The sequence below is a fragment of the Mytilus galloprovincialis genome, chromosome 11, assembly GCF_965363235.1.
Source record: "Mytilus galloprovincialis chromosome 11, xbMytGall1.hap1.1, whole genome shotgun sequence".
NCBI classification, from domain to species: Eukaryota; Metazoa; Mollusca; class Bivalvia; order Mytilida; family Mytilidae; genus Mytilus; species Mytilus galloprovincialis.
In genome coordinates, this window is record NC_134848.1 from 37,597,163 (window position 1) to 37,613,293 (window position 16,131).

Consider the following 16,131-nt stretch of genomic DNA (forward strand, 5'->3'; position numbering starts at 1 on the left):
AAGTCAGGAATATGACAGTTCTTGTCCTTTCGTTTTTGATGCGTTTTGTTATTTGATTTTGCCATGTGATTATGGACTTTCCGAATTGATTTTCCTTTGAGTTCAGTATTTTTGTGATTTTACTTTTCAATTGGTGTCGATGTTTGCTGTCTGTCATATATATTATGTCTAAGCGTTCACATAAGAAATTCTATACACTACAAACCAGTAAAGTTTGAAATAGCCTATATCTGTACTCGACTGTACTGATTTTGACTCGACCAGTCTGAATTGGTCTGAAATGTACTTGATAATACTCGACTATGGTCTGAACCATACTTTAGTATGGCGTTCATTATTACTGAACTAGTATGTGTATCTGTTAAGGGGACAGCCGAAGGACGCCTCCGGTTGCAGGAATTTCTCGCAGCATTGAAGACCTATTGGTGACCTTCTGCTGTTTTCTGTTCTACGATCGAGTTGTTGTCTCTTTGACACATTCCCCATTTCCATTCTCAATTCTATTAATAATCTAAACTTGTACTTAACTATTTGAAACCCGTCTAATCCAAGCTAGATCAAGTCTAAACGATGAATGACCTAGTCTGAACCATACTCGAAAGAAAAACTTTTAATTTAACGGAACTCTAACACTTAAAAATATTTTTTTATATAAGATGATATGATTTAACCTTTTCTATTTGATAAATCTGAGAATCATGTAATGATGTTAATCATCTGATTTTATATACATATATATTATATTGTGGCTGTTGTCGTGTCAGTTAAAAAGAAATTTATATTAACAGTTAAAATGAAAAAAAATTTAGAGGTAATTTGGTCAAGCATGGTTCAGACAGGTTGAGTATTATTCACACCTTTGATCGAGTATGGTAAAGACTGAAAAAAATAGGTCGGGTTAAGACTGTTTCAAACTGGTCAAGTAATTCTTCAGACTATTTTCAATGTCAAAGATTAGGGTCAAGTACAAATCAATACAGTCCAGCACGGTTAAGATTGGGGTCGAGTAATGTCAAATAAAATTCATATCAATTCAGACTGGTCGAGTAAAAATCAATATGGTCGAGTTCGGATATAGGCCATTTCAGACTGTTACTGGTTTGTAGTGATACTAAAATGTTGAACAAAAGAGATAATTCTATTCTGTTGTTTTCATTTTTTTGTTGGACGGTGATTTTCTTTTGCTATTATGAATTACCGTCATTACCCAGTGAAATAAAACCGATAATTGCACTCCTCTGACGTCATACAACAATACGTGTTGTCAAAACGTCGTCGCTGACGTCGCCGAAAAACAACTTGTGGTTCCGGAGAAAAAGATAATAGACTTCATATTTTCTACTATAACTCCATTTACATGTCATTTGTCAATGTAATGAAAATAATAACTAATCAACGAATTCCAATATCGAATCATATCTAACTCGTGACCGAACAACACTGATAATTAACTCATGCGCTATGCGCATTCGTGAATAAATGTATTGGTCGGTCACTCGTTGAATACTTTTCTATATGTTTAATTATTCTATTCTATAAATGTTTGTCAAGATTTAAACACGTTTTGTTAATGGTCATGCTTTCCGCATACAGCTGTTGAAGTCCGTACACAACATTTTGAGAGATGTTAGTCTCTGTGAACATTTTCCATTTTAGTTCTCAAAGATTGGCACTTTGTGTTTGTTGGGTTTTACTGAGTGTTTTTTTTGTTACATATTTATTATGTGTTCCTATGTCCCCAGTACCGACCTGATAAGTCAATCCGTATTGTTTGAAAAGCATATTTTCAATGACAATTTATTTACTGTCAATTTATAGTTTGTTTAGAAAAATCTATGTAATTGAAATTTGAGATTTGATGATTTTAAAATATATTGAGGGGCCTTTTCGCCGACTATATGCTTTCTATCACTATTAACTGCTCAGAGTCTGAATTTACCAGTTTTTGTGATCGACCAGTAAAATCGAGCAATCATTTTACTCGACTAGTACAATTTTTTTATTTTTTTGTCAAAATAGAGATAGTGCAATTTAAATTTTTAAATAACTTTTTCAAATCAACTTGGATTTATGCAGCTGTCTTAGATACATATGAAACTTACTTAATCTCCGGTCATTATGTAGTTTAATGCATCGCTGTCAAATTTAAGAATTAAATTAATCTAGGTAAAAAAGGCTAGGATTTGCAATTTCGGACAAAATAGAGATACTACTCTGTTATTTTTTTAATAATTTTATCAAATCAACTTGGATTTTCATCAAACTATGCAGCTATCTTAGGTATATATTAAGCTTAGTGAATGCCCGGTCATAATTTAGTTTGGTGTATTGCTATCAAATTTAAGATTTAAATTAATCTAGGTAAAAAAAGCTAGGATTTGCAAATATGGACAAAATTCAGATAGTACACTTTAAATTTTTGAATATTTTTTTCAAATCAACTTGGATTTTCATCAAACTATACAACTAACTTACTGATATATTAATCTTATTGAATCACAGGTTGTTATAAGTTTGGTGTATTGCTTTTAAATTTAAGAATCAAATTAATCTAGGTAAAAAGAACTGGAATTTGTAGTTCTGACTACATTCAGATAGTACATTTTAATTTTTTTAATAATTTTTTTCAAATAAACTTGGATTTTCATCAAACTATACAGCTTATTAACCTTGGTGATGTATTAATTTGACTGAATCCCAGGTTGTTATTTAGTTTAGTGTATTGCTGTCAAATTTAAGAATTCAATTAATCTAGGTAAAAAAAGCTAGGATGTTAGAAATACATGTATATCTTTCCTTATAATTTGGGAAAAAAGTATATATAATATAAATATATTATTCCCTTAATGTTTATTTTTTTATATCTATTATATAAACATATCAAAAAGGGATGAAACATTAAAGAAATTATTAAAATAAGTCTTCTGATTTGTGGTGAATTATAAAGCAATACTTCCTGCTTGGGGCAAACTTCATTCAAAGTTTCAACATTTTAAATTTAAATCGCAAGGCTTTTTGAATTCACTAGATAAGTATTACACAATTTTAAGAAACGTAGGGCTTTCTTTTTACCTGTCAAACTCACTGATGGAATTAAACCATGTTAAAGTGCAATGTCATTAAATTTTATCAAAAAATATTTTAAGATTTGATTAATATAATTTTTTACTGTAATTTTGGAACACATTCCCTTTTTTAAAAGGTTAGCAAGGATTGTTATGAAAGTTCATGATATTAAATTCTTGTTTTAACAAATAAAGATGTCTTTTTTAAGATTTCATAACTTTTTCAAATCAGCTTGGATCGTAATAAAGCTTTTCAGCTATCTTTATTATATATTTCTCATACAAAAATTGGTTGTTTTGTATGTTGGTGTTTTGCTGTCAAATTTAATGACCTAGTTAACAGGAAATAAAATTTTCAGTTATGACACAAATCATATAGATACCTATAATTTAGATATTTAAATTTGACAGCAATACACACAACTACATAATGACAGGGGATTCAGTAAGCTTAATATATATATAAAATAGCTGCATAGTTTGATGAAAATCCAGGTTGATTTGAAAAAAGATATTAAACAAATTAAAGTGTACTATCTCTATTTTGTCCAAAATTGCAAATACTAGCCTATTTTACCTAGATTAATTTAAGTCTTAAATTTTACAGCAAAACACAAAACTACATAATGACCGGAGATTCAGTAAGCTTAATATATATCTAAGATAGCTGCATAGTTTGATGAAAATCCAAGTTGATTTAAAAAGGATATTAAACAAATCTAAGTGTATTATCTCTATTTTGTCCGAAGTTGCAAATTGTAGCCTTTTTTACCTAGATTAATTTAATTCTTAAATTTGACAGCAATACACCAAACGTCTTAATGGCCGGGGATTCAGTAAGTTTCATATATATCTAAGATAGCTGCAACGTTTGATGAAAATCCAAGTTGATTTGAAAAAAGATATTAAACAAATTAAAGTGTATTATCTCTATTTTGTCCGAAATTGCAAATCGTAACCTTTTTTACCAAGATTAATTCAATTCTTAAATTTGACAGCAATACACCAAATTACATAATAACTGGGGATTCAGTAAGCTTAATATATATCTAAGATAGTTGCATAGTTTGATGAAAATCCAAGTTGATTTGAAAAAAAAAATATAAAAAGAATTAAAGATGTCTATCTGAATTTAATCTTTTTTATTTTTACCTGTTGTAAAATTTAATTATTTTATTTCACAGCAATAAATCAAACTACCAAATAAGCTTTAATTGTGTTAGATCAATATTTAATGTAGTTAGATGGGCTGATGTACACCAGTCAAGACTAAATTTGAAGGTCAAGACTGGTTGGGACTGAGTCGAGACAGGTCGAAACAGGTTGAGCCTTGGTCGAGACCATTTCAGACTACACCTAGTACTGAATCAGACTAATTAAATAAAGTCGAGACCTAGTTGAGTACACTTTTGTACAGTTAAGTACAGTCGAGATAATTTTGAGACTAGTCGAGTAAAATGTGTGCTCGATTTTACTGGTCGAGCACAAAAAACTGGTCAATTCAGACTCTGAGCAGTTTGTAGTGTATACAATTGCACACCTATTTTAGAAATAATTCCAACTTCAATCAACACCTTTTTCAGGGCATAAAAAAATTGATATTAAGACATGACTGTTTTTCGATTTTCATTTATTTTTCAAAGAGCCAAAGAATTTAACATTAAGCAAACCATGTCAACTGTTTAACCAAACTATTTAGATATCTGATATCATGCTTAACGTGGTTGAATATTCGATAACCATGATTTAATATTGAAAGTGTGGCGAAAAACATTGATTCAAACAATGTTGTGTATTCTTATATGTAGAGATGGATGGGAATCGTTATGTAGAAAAACCAAACCATTTCATAATCAAATATACCAACCCTTGACTATACCACAGATCGTTGCTCTACTGAAGCGGTATTGCTAGCTTGAACAGAACAATTGACGTCTGTGAAGACTTTTGAAGAACAGATAAACAAACTGTTAAAAATCCCTGTTATATAACTTTATATATCATAGTCCTATTGTAAATGTCACCTAACATAAGACTATAATATTAATTTCTAGACACCAAGTTAAAAATTCTATTAAAATCATATGAAAAAAGAGGTTTCGAACGAGTTCCTTAAAGTAAGCATGGTAAGGTGGGTGAATATGATCAATACATACAACTAAACGTATGGATTATTTTCTCATCTTGTCTTTTATGTATTTGGTTTTGATGTTATATTAGTTATTCTCATCGGATTTTGTCTAATGCTTAGTTCGTTACTGTGTGCGTTACATTTTAATGTTGTGTCGTTGTTCTCCTCTTATAGTTAATGCGTTTTCCTCAGTTTTAGTTTGTTTTGTTACCCCGATTTGTTTTTTTTTTGTCCATAGATTTATGAGTTTTGAACAGCGGTATACTACTGTTGCCTTTATTTACCCTTACTTTTTTGTTTGAATTGCAATAATTTTGATGATATTGAGAGGCGTGACGTACTTTTGAGGCAACATTTTTACTGCTGATAAAGACCCATTCTTTAACGTGTCAGTATATTATTGCATTTGTTATTTTAGTGCGCGCATTTGTTGTTTAAAATAGACGATATAACTATCGACTATGCTTCGTCCTTTGTCCTTGTTAAGGCAGGTTTTTACGTCATAATTGCATCTGTAGTTTAAAAGGAGAGTTGAGGAATATGCATGCAGCTGCATTCGTTGTCAAAAAGGAGTGTCGAGGATTGTGCTTACACCATAGAATATCTGACATTGTAAATTGAAATTTATAGAGAGTGATATAAAAAATGTGTCATTAAACACCCACAGCACATGAAATGATATTTCAATTGATTCATATTCATTCAATTAACCAATCCTTTAATTCATTTCGAAATCATTATTAAATCTTTAATGTTCAATGTACATTTATTTGCAATTCATTAAAGTTTGTGCTTGGAAAATATTCAGTTTGGAAACAATTTATCTCCATACGAACATTGATATCATATTGATCATAAGACGAATCTGACAATTTTGTTTTGCCATGATTGTTTTGCATACAACTAGAGTTGATGTTTCGATAGTATGTTTGTGTGTTATGTTTGCAATAGGTGTTGCACAGCTGAATGTGGTAAAACGTGACTATTTTACTACAAAAGAAAGAAGAATTATTCCAAGCTATACCACAATCTTTCAGCAAAAATCACGATCACTGTTAGCGTGTGCGTCTTTTTGTTCAATACATAAAGCATGCTGTGTTGCTAGCTATGATCAGAAAACAACGCAATGCATCCTAGATAAATCTTGCTGTCCAGAAATTGAGCAATCAGTAGATGCACTGATTTTGGGGATTCGATCAGGTAAATTTTCATCCAACATTATTTCAATTTCAAAATTATCATTCGTTGTTAATTGCTGAACGCGTACACGTGTCTAAAAATATACTTAAATTATTTAGTATATCAACGTTGTATTACACAAATCTATTTAAATTTACAAAAATATTATATGAAAATTAACTTTAGATATTGAATTCGATGTCTAACTTCAATGACACAAAAAGTGTAATAAAATTAACGGTACCAATTTTCTTGCACCAGATGCACATTTCGACAATACATGTCTCTTCAGTGATGCTCGTGGCCAAAATATTTGAAATCCAAAGCTTATATAAAAGATGAAGAGCTATAATGCAAAAGGTCCAAAAGTTATCGAAAGTATTAACTGTAAGTGTACCATGATGGTGCTTTTTCAATTTGCATATATGTCTATTGTTTTAAAATTTTCAAATGATCTCAGAGTCTGATTTATTTTAAAGAAAAAAAAGGGGAGGGGAATTGTTCTTAATTTGTTTTCTTGTGTGTGGGTAATTTCTATTTGCAACATGTGTATTTATCTGTTCCACCCGGAAACAACAATTATTTATTTATTTTTTTATTAAAGGATGTGCAATAAGTGTTATAACATCAACATGTTCCCATTTTTATTAGTTCGTTAAAGGATTCCAATTAGTATTACTTCCGTATGTCACGCTTCTATCGATTTCTGTCCATTTAGCATGTTTAGGTTAAATCGTGACGTTGAAGTGGTCAAATATTTCAGGCTCAGTCGAGTTATCCATCGACTCGGAAGGGTTTATGACGCATACTATTTTGTTGTTGACTGTCTACTGTGTTTTCTGTAGTTTTCTAACTTCATACATGACAGTTTTTTACTTTTTTAAACCTGGATCAATGAACATGATGAACTTATTAAATTAATATTTTCGATAACAAATGTTCTTTTGTTTTTTAAATCATGTTTAAAAATTTCATTGCATGAGTTCAGTTTTATTTACAAATTAGGGAGCGATATTTATGTAATTGATTTTTATTTTAGAGTTCAGGTCAAAGTTAGTAAGAACTATTACACACATTGACAAGTGTTTGTTTAAAAACGATAAATTTTAAGAGAACAAACAACTCCAATAGCACATGCACAAGAAGATGTTGTATACGTGTCAATGAGAAGACTCTCCATCCAAGTCACAATATGTAACAGTGAACAATATAGGTCAAACTGTAGTCTTCAACGCGGATCATTGACTAACTCCGATCAGCAAGCTATAAAGGACCCCAAAATGAACAATGTAAAACCATAAAAACTATTCGAAATTTGTTTTGGACATGTTTCAAAATAAAAGCAACGTTTAAGAAACAAAGTTATCATTACACAAATTATGGTAATATTTGAATATCACAAACCTTAAATGCGCTTATTTATTCCTGGATAAAAAAAAGTACGGACAGTTCAGTGAAGTTTCAATAAACAGAAATTTGGGTATATTTGGTTGGCGAAATGTGTTCCCTAGATGACTATAATTACTACTTCTCTGTTAGTTTTCTCTTTTTTTGTGGTTAATGCAGAACTGCAAATGTAGTAAAAACGCAATATTTTATAGAACCTATCATCTTTTTCTCCTATTGGCAAATGGTTTACATTCACGAAATTATGCTACACAATTCCTTTGTCGAAATTTTTAATTTGGGTAACATTTTCTTTTTGTAACGTATCATATTTGGTGTTATAAACTACACATATGTGTCGTTATTCTATTGCTTTCAATGTTCAATGCTTTATCAATATAAGTATGTAAATACATCTATAAATGTTAGAAAATTAAATAGTATGTCATTCATGAGAGCTTGTTGAAGGACCTAGCTTCATATCGTCTAACAAGTTAAGGAATATAATTGTATTTACATCATCGAAACACTTATAACAATTATGAGTGTTTACATCCATATGTAGAATATTTTTGGAATAACTGGTGGATACTCTTCTTATCAAGTCTATTCGAATATATTTTACGATTGACCTTGTTCGTGTTTATGTACTTCGCTCTCATTGAAGTTTCCTCCAATCTGTACGTGAAAAAAACTCATGAAGGCAACATTTAGCTGAATTGAAATTTTGAATAAATATACTCTTGATTACTTATTTGTTTTTGTATTAAATTTTTTATGTATTACTTTATTTGTTGTTACTTGATGATATAGTAAAAAATCAACCAAACCATATGCATATGCATGCATTTTGGTTTGGACCCATGTGACTTTATAATTTTTATATCATTGAGAAGCTCCAAATTATCTTCTTTTGATTCAAAACATCCATTTTTTGGCATTAAAATTAAAATATCTTTTTCTCCTATTAGCAGTGAAAAAAAAAAATACCTTAACATTAAGACATGCTTTTTTGAAGGTAAATTGTGACCTTAAAAAAACAGTGAAACCATTTTATTTGTTTTACTTTTTATTCAGTTCATTTTTACCTCACCTGACCTGAAAGGTCAAGTGAGCTTTTCTCATCACTTGGCGTTCGTCGTCCATCGTCCTGCGTCCGTCGTCCGTCGTCCTGCGTCCGTCGTCCGTCGTCCTGCGTCCATCGTCCGTCGTCCGTAAACTTTTACAAAAATCTTCTCCTCTGAATCTACTGAGCCAAATTTAACCAAACTTGGCCACAATCATCCTTGGGGTATTTAGTTTAAAAAATGTGTCCGATGACCTGGCCATCGAACCAAGATGGCCGCCATGGCTGAAAATAGAACACAGGGGTAAAATGCAGTTTTTGGGTTATAACTCAAAAACCGAAGCATTAAGAGCAAATCTGACGGAGTGAAATTGATTATCAGGTCAAGATCTATCTGCCCTGAATTTTTCAGATGAATCGGACAACCCGTTGCTGGGTTGTTGCCCCTGAATTGGTAATTTTCAGGAAATTTTGCTGTTTTTGGTTATTATCTTGAATATTATTATAGATAGAGATAAACTGTAAACAGCAATAATGTTCAGCAAAGAAAGATTTACAAATAAGTTAACATGACTGAAATGGTCAGTTGACCCCTTTAGGAGTTATTGCCCTTTATAGTCAATTTTTTACCATTTTTCGTAAATCTTAGTAATCTTTTACACAAATCTTTTCCTCTGAAACTACTGGGCCAAATTTAACCAAACTTGGCCACAATTATCCTTGGGGTGTCTAGTTTAAAAAATGTGTCCGATGACCTGGCCATCAAACCAAGATGGCCGTCATGGCTAAAAATAGAACACAGGGGAAAAATGCCGTTTTTGGCTTATAACTCAAAAACCAAAGCATTTAGAGCACATCTGACGAAGTTTAATTGTTTATCAGGTCAAGATCTATCTGCCATGAAATTTTCAGATGGATCGGACAACTGGTTGTTGGGTTGCTGCCCCTGAATTGGTAATTTTAAGGAAATTTTGCAGTTTTTGGTTATTATCTTGAATACTATTATAGATAGAGATAAACTGTAAACAGCAATAATGCTCAGCAAAGTAAGATCTACAAATAAGTCAAACATGACCAAAATCATCAGAGATTTCCTTAAGGAATTATTGTCCTTTATAGTCTATATTGAACAATTTTTCGTCATTTTTGTAACTTGTACAAAAATCTTCTTTTCTAAAACTATGGGCCAAATTTAACCAAACTTGGCCACAATCCTTACTAGGGTATCTATTTTAAAAAAGTGTTTAATGACCCTGCCTGCCAACCAAGATGAGCGACACAGGCTCTTGAGAGCCTCTAGTTAGAAGAAAATAGCGAAATCCTATATTGGTAGGATACAGATCAAACAACTGTACTGGTACCAAAATATCTAAAACAATGAAAAACCTAACGCTTGAAAGTCTTCACACTGACACATCTCATTAGGCATAACATTTGTGATGGTTATCTAAAACGTTTCATGCGTATGTTATGCCTATTTCAGTCGGTCTTCCCCATGACCATGTAAGTACAATTTGTGCGGAAAGACAATAGCTCTATTCCTATGACAGAACTATAAACCAAACTTCCATTACATGCAATCAACGATAATTGTTAACTGAACTTTAATTGTCTTTAAATAACATTGTGCGTTTTTTTGTATATATAATTAAGGCCACTCTTCAGCTGCAACAGAGTAGTTTAACATAAGGAGATGAGGTATGATTGCCAATGAGACAACTATCTATCAAAAATCAAATTAAGTGGATGTAAGCCATAATGGACAACAGTAACAGGCCTTCAACACTGAGAAAAACTCATTCTGTTAAGTCAGCCATAAGGACTCCGATATACAAAGTATCCTGGATATTCAGGAACACACTGTAGAGAATTGTTTAAATTGACATTAAGTAATATAAATACCTCTTTGTTAACGCTTATTATAATCAAATTTCAGATTCACTTTCATGCCCAAACGGATGGTTTAGAAACGGAAACAAATGCTACTTTTTCAGTGAAGAGCTTTAAACTTGGATGGACGCAAAGGTTGGTAATTTGTAATTTATTTCACAACGTTTTTTTTCTTTAATTATCGGATGTTGCTTGCACTTCTATGTTATTTAGTAATATTCTATTTAGTAAGATAGACAAACCGTTTTATTTTATTCGTATTCGATTTGAGATATTTTTTTCAATAATTTTTTTTCTAATTTCTCAATATCATATTACAAATGTATGAAAATCAAAAGAGAGCTTATATCAATAGATATAAACAACTCAGCAAAGTTTCATGATAACTGCTGAAAGCCTTTTTCACATGTTATTTATCTTCCTCATTAAAATTTGCCTTTTAAAATAAAAGGACATGGACAGAGGGTTTCCTATGAAAATCAATCTTGAGACATTTTATTAAATAACTTGATACACAACTCTCAGTCAATATTAAAAACATGATATTGATATTAACCTGATATAATTAAGGGCATGCATGCATTGTTTTAGTTTTAGTAAGTTTAATTATGTAGATAAACCAAAATTCAAAATGTACAAGTATACACGAAGTTATATTTCATGATTTAGACAATCAGTTAACGCGAAAAGTAAACGCGTGTTTACTTTCAAGTGCACGTAAACATATTATTGTGAAGTCTGCACAAAACGTCCGTTTACTTTTGATTATTTTTAAACATGTGAAATCTGAAGTGAAAACTCGTTTACTACTAGCCTTAACGGACACACAGTAAGTGCGTTTACTCGGTTAGACATGATAAATTACCATTTTGACCGCGTTAACGTAATTATAGTAAACGCAAAAATTGAAGTAAACTAACGAAATATGTGCACGCGGGGTTAACACGCGTTTACTTTATGTAATGCTAGGTCTGCACCCAACTATAGGTATAGGAGTGACATATTTGAAATTGATAATAAGAACCAGGTAGACTTATTTCTGTCTTTTGTGTACAAAATCAAGTCAAACGGTTCGGATGAAAAATTACTGCAAAATAGAATATCGACTGTATGTTGTTATGTCAACCAACAAAACCCACAAATTGTAATGTCCACAATTTTGGTTACTTTGTAACTCTTTGTAAACAAAATACTCAGTAGCCCTTACATATAAGATGAATCGATCAACTGTATTAAACATACTTTTTTTATGATTAATGCTCTTTTTAAGAATAATCATAGTCCTGCCCAAATGTAAAAAAAAATACAATATAGACGAAAGAGCTGTTTAAATTTTAGAAGTCATGTTACATGTGTTATACAATATAATTATCAGTAATTAGTATAGTCAGTATACTCGTAAAACAAAATTATTAGGCAAGTTCAAAATTGACGTAGCGAGTGGTCCGCGTAAGGATCTACTATTCGTTTCATTGATAAAAGTCGCACATGATTTTTTTTGTGTAAATGAAATGTATGTCATTGTTTTTGTAACGTACAGTAGATCGTTTTTTTTTCCGTATTATAAAAGAGTTTTCCTTTCTTTCATAATAACAGAATAAAGCAGGTACGACCCCGATGTCTTACAATGATAAAGTCAGTTTATAAAAATTGTTATTCTATTCATACTATATATATATAGTGTTTTCGATCTGTTCGGTATTAAATTAATATTAAGATTTATTTTGTTACATTGTGTAATCAATTTATTTGTCAATCGTTAATGACAGTCGGCAGGGTTTAAGAACTTCAGTTGTTCAACCTGTTAGTCAAATGCGTTTTGTTAAAATAAACTTTTTCACTTTTTTGGTCTTTTGGAAAATGTTGTTTGTGCTGTATTTAGCCCTTCTACAACAAAATTTGTTTTTACATGCACACGTATAAAAAAATGTGGTTTTTATCCAACGCAATCATAGGTTTAAACGTTGTTTTCAATTAAGACTTGCTTATATATATATATATATATATTACGGATTACAAATGTGTCGAGGTTTCTGATTGGATAACAACACAGAGATGTCAGTATATATTCAGGAAACTGCCGGGGTATATACGACGTTTTTATCCCCAATTGGAACCTCAAAAACGTCATCATAACACCGGTTACTATGTGACGTAGTCATAAAGCTATCAGACTGTCAGAGGTTCACAGAGGGAAAATAATGACGTGCTTCAGTCAATAATACATTTTTGATACAAAATCACGCAATTCACACTTTTAATACTTTAATTTGATGTTAAAAGTGTTATTATAAATCATTACATACACGATAAAATTATGTTCACAGCAAATTAGAAAATCCTTCACGTATGCCGAACATATCAGGTTGGGTTTTTCAATATATATGTGTTGTCAACAAATACCTGCACTGGAAAATAACATTAAGTCAGGGGTAATCCGTAATATATGTGTAATTCAGGTCTCAGAAAGGGTATATACTGTGACATTCCCGGCTTAGGGCTTATATACCCTTCGCCTTCGGCTCAGGGGATATAAACTCTAAGCCGGGAATGTCACAGTATATACCCTGTCTGAGACCTGAATAACATATAATATATATGTTTGACAGCTTGCCTGTGAAGATGATGGAGGAATACTTGTAGAAGTAGATTCAAAATGTGAAAACGACTTTTTAAAGATGTCAGCAAGCGAGGATTGTATGTATATTTAATGTAATAAGATGAAAGCAAGTGAGTCGGGTATTGCATATACAACTTGCTACACATATATGCTTATAAAGCTTTCACAGGTGGACATCTTTAAAGATTGTGATATATCTATCATGTAAAAGTCATCTATAAAGACAAAAAATGTGAGCATAGGTATCATAACCGTTTTTTTTTAAAAAATCAAATGACGGATAACAATATATTATTTTATTATTAAATCATCAACTTACTTTACAACTGTAAATTTTTGCAAGCATTTATTATTGCAATTTTGTCATTTTATACTAAAATGCGATTTTCAGATCACAGATTCTAAAAAAAGATTAAAATGGAGTTTGATTTATTTCGATTATAACTCTGTCACATTTTTCGCATTAATAATAACATCGCAATAATTTCTAGATTTACATTATATCAATATTTGAACATTTTCAAACGCTTTGATCAACGGTTTTATACGGTTTTAGCTTACAAGGATATATACATAAAAATGCGAAATAGGTATTCTGTCAACGAACTGCGAGTCAAAACGGTTGTCAATAAAAAAAACCTTTTCAACAAAGACAAAATGGTGTAGATCTTATAATTAATAACAACAGGTCTCAGTACGACATTATATTTTGTGCGAAAACCATACCGCATAACAAGCTACGAAAATGCATTACATGTAATACAATATATTCGGGAAAATTATTTTTATTAACATACAAATGAAATACCCCAACAAGCGACAGACACTGATTTACAGGCTCCTGACTTTCAACTAATTTTCCGAATGAATAAATGAAATCTCATTATGGCAGCACACATAAAATGCAAACAATATCTTAAACACCAAGTTTAATTCAACATACGCTTTGTAACATATAAATGTAAGAGTTAAATATATATTTACAGCCTAAATGTATGTCCCCCCCCCCTAAATGTGTCCCGTAACGTCTTATTCACGACATGTTACCCTTCTTCAGTCTCTTATATGTTTCCTTTCCAACAATTTCCGCTACGTGACGTTTAGTGAGATGACGTGACCTTAGCCGATATAACAAAGCATGTGACGGTTCAATATATTTATCGTTGCACCATCAATGTGCAAGTACAGCATGTATAGGAGAGGGAATTATTACTCGTATATGTAGAAGACAAAACCAACTGTCAAAACTTATCAAATGTGAGCATAGGTATCATAACCGTTTAAAAAAAAGCAGATGACGGATAATAATCAAAAAGACATAAATAATAAAGCAATGATTTAAATTTACTACATATTTTCTCGTGTGGGTTTTACCAATACAAAGGACAATATTTTAATACTGTTGTGATGCAATCTATAGGGTACTGGTTAGGTGGAACAGACGAACAAGAAGAAAATGTTTGGATATGGTCACCAAGTCAGAACCTTATCATCTTTACTAATTGGAACTTGGAAGAACCAGAACCAAACAATCTTAATGGAAATGAAAATTGCCTTGCAATGCGTAGTGCCTACGAGTTTGCATGGTATGATGGCATATGTAACACGTTATTACCATTTATCTGTGAAAAAGGTAAGTTACTTTTTTTTCTTTTTTAATGTATACATCAACCAATCTAAATCTGAAATATGAACAACTTTTTACCAATGTTTATAAAATACACGTATCAAAAGAATCGTTGTATGTTTGTATTATTACGAGAAAATATTAATAAACCACATCAACTGCTGACAACTACTGAACAACATTTTATTTATTGTTTGTGTTTAGCTAGATATTAAGCAGATAAGTTAAGATGACCACAAATAAAACTTTCTGATTCCTTTTATACTTTGTGTTTCATCTATCATTTTATACAACGTGCATTAAAATGTTAAAATAAATTTTCGTTTTTTAATTTTCTTTTCACAATTTTTCTGTCTTTGCACATGGTTTTAAATTATGTTTTCGTCTGTTTTATACGACCGTTAGAGTTTTAAATGATATTTTCCTTTGACAAACAAAACTTAATTTCTTGCAACCTGGAATAATACTTACGGAATTAACTTAGCAACTATTGTTAATGCTATAACAGATATAACTGTTAACAAATCTGACAAATCTAGCAATGGACGAATTGTTATATTTCTTTAGGAATATCATACATATATTTTCTTGATGTATCACTTGTTTACCTAGGTAATGTTTCTATGATTTATCATTTAGGGCGAGGTATACGTAATTACACGCCACTCCTGGAAATTTTTGAAAACAAAAATGTGCGTCGTTAGTTACACGAGTTTTCCCGCCTACTCAAAGAACGGGAACTACGGAGTATTTCTATGAGTTATCACTTAAGTTGCTCTTTACAGTTGCCGTAAAAGAAAAATTGTTATCAATCCTCGTCATCGTCTATAACTTTATGTCGTTATCACATATCGATAATTAGAAAAAAAATGTCGGTATCTAATTTTAAATGAAACCTATATTTGATTAATAAGAAATGATTTTACTTGTGTGCTCCTCTATCCTTAATAACTATAAGTTATGTCTATTTTTTTTATCAAATTTGGTCACCATTATTACTGCCTGTTTAATAAAAACAAAAAAAAATAATATTATTTTGTTTTAAAACTCAAATCAAATATTCTTGATTTTTTCCATTTCGGTTTACTTGAAAGTTTTGCTTTCACTTCAATTACAAATGAATATTAGCAAGCAATTCAATGCAATATTGATAACAAGAATTTTATG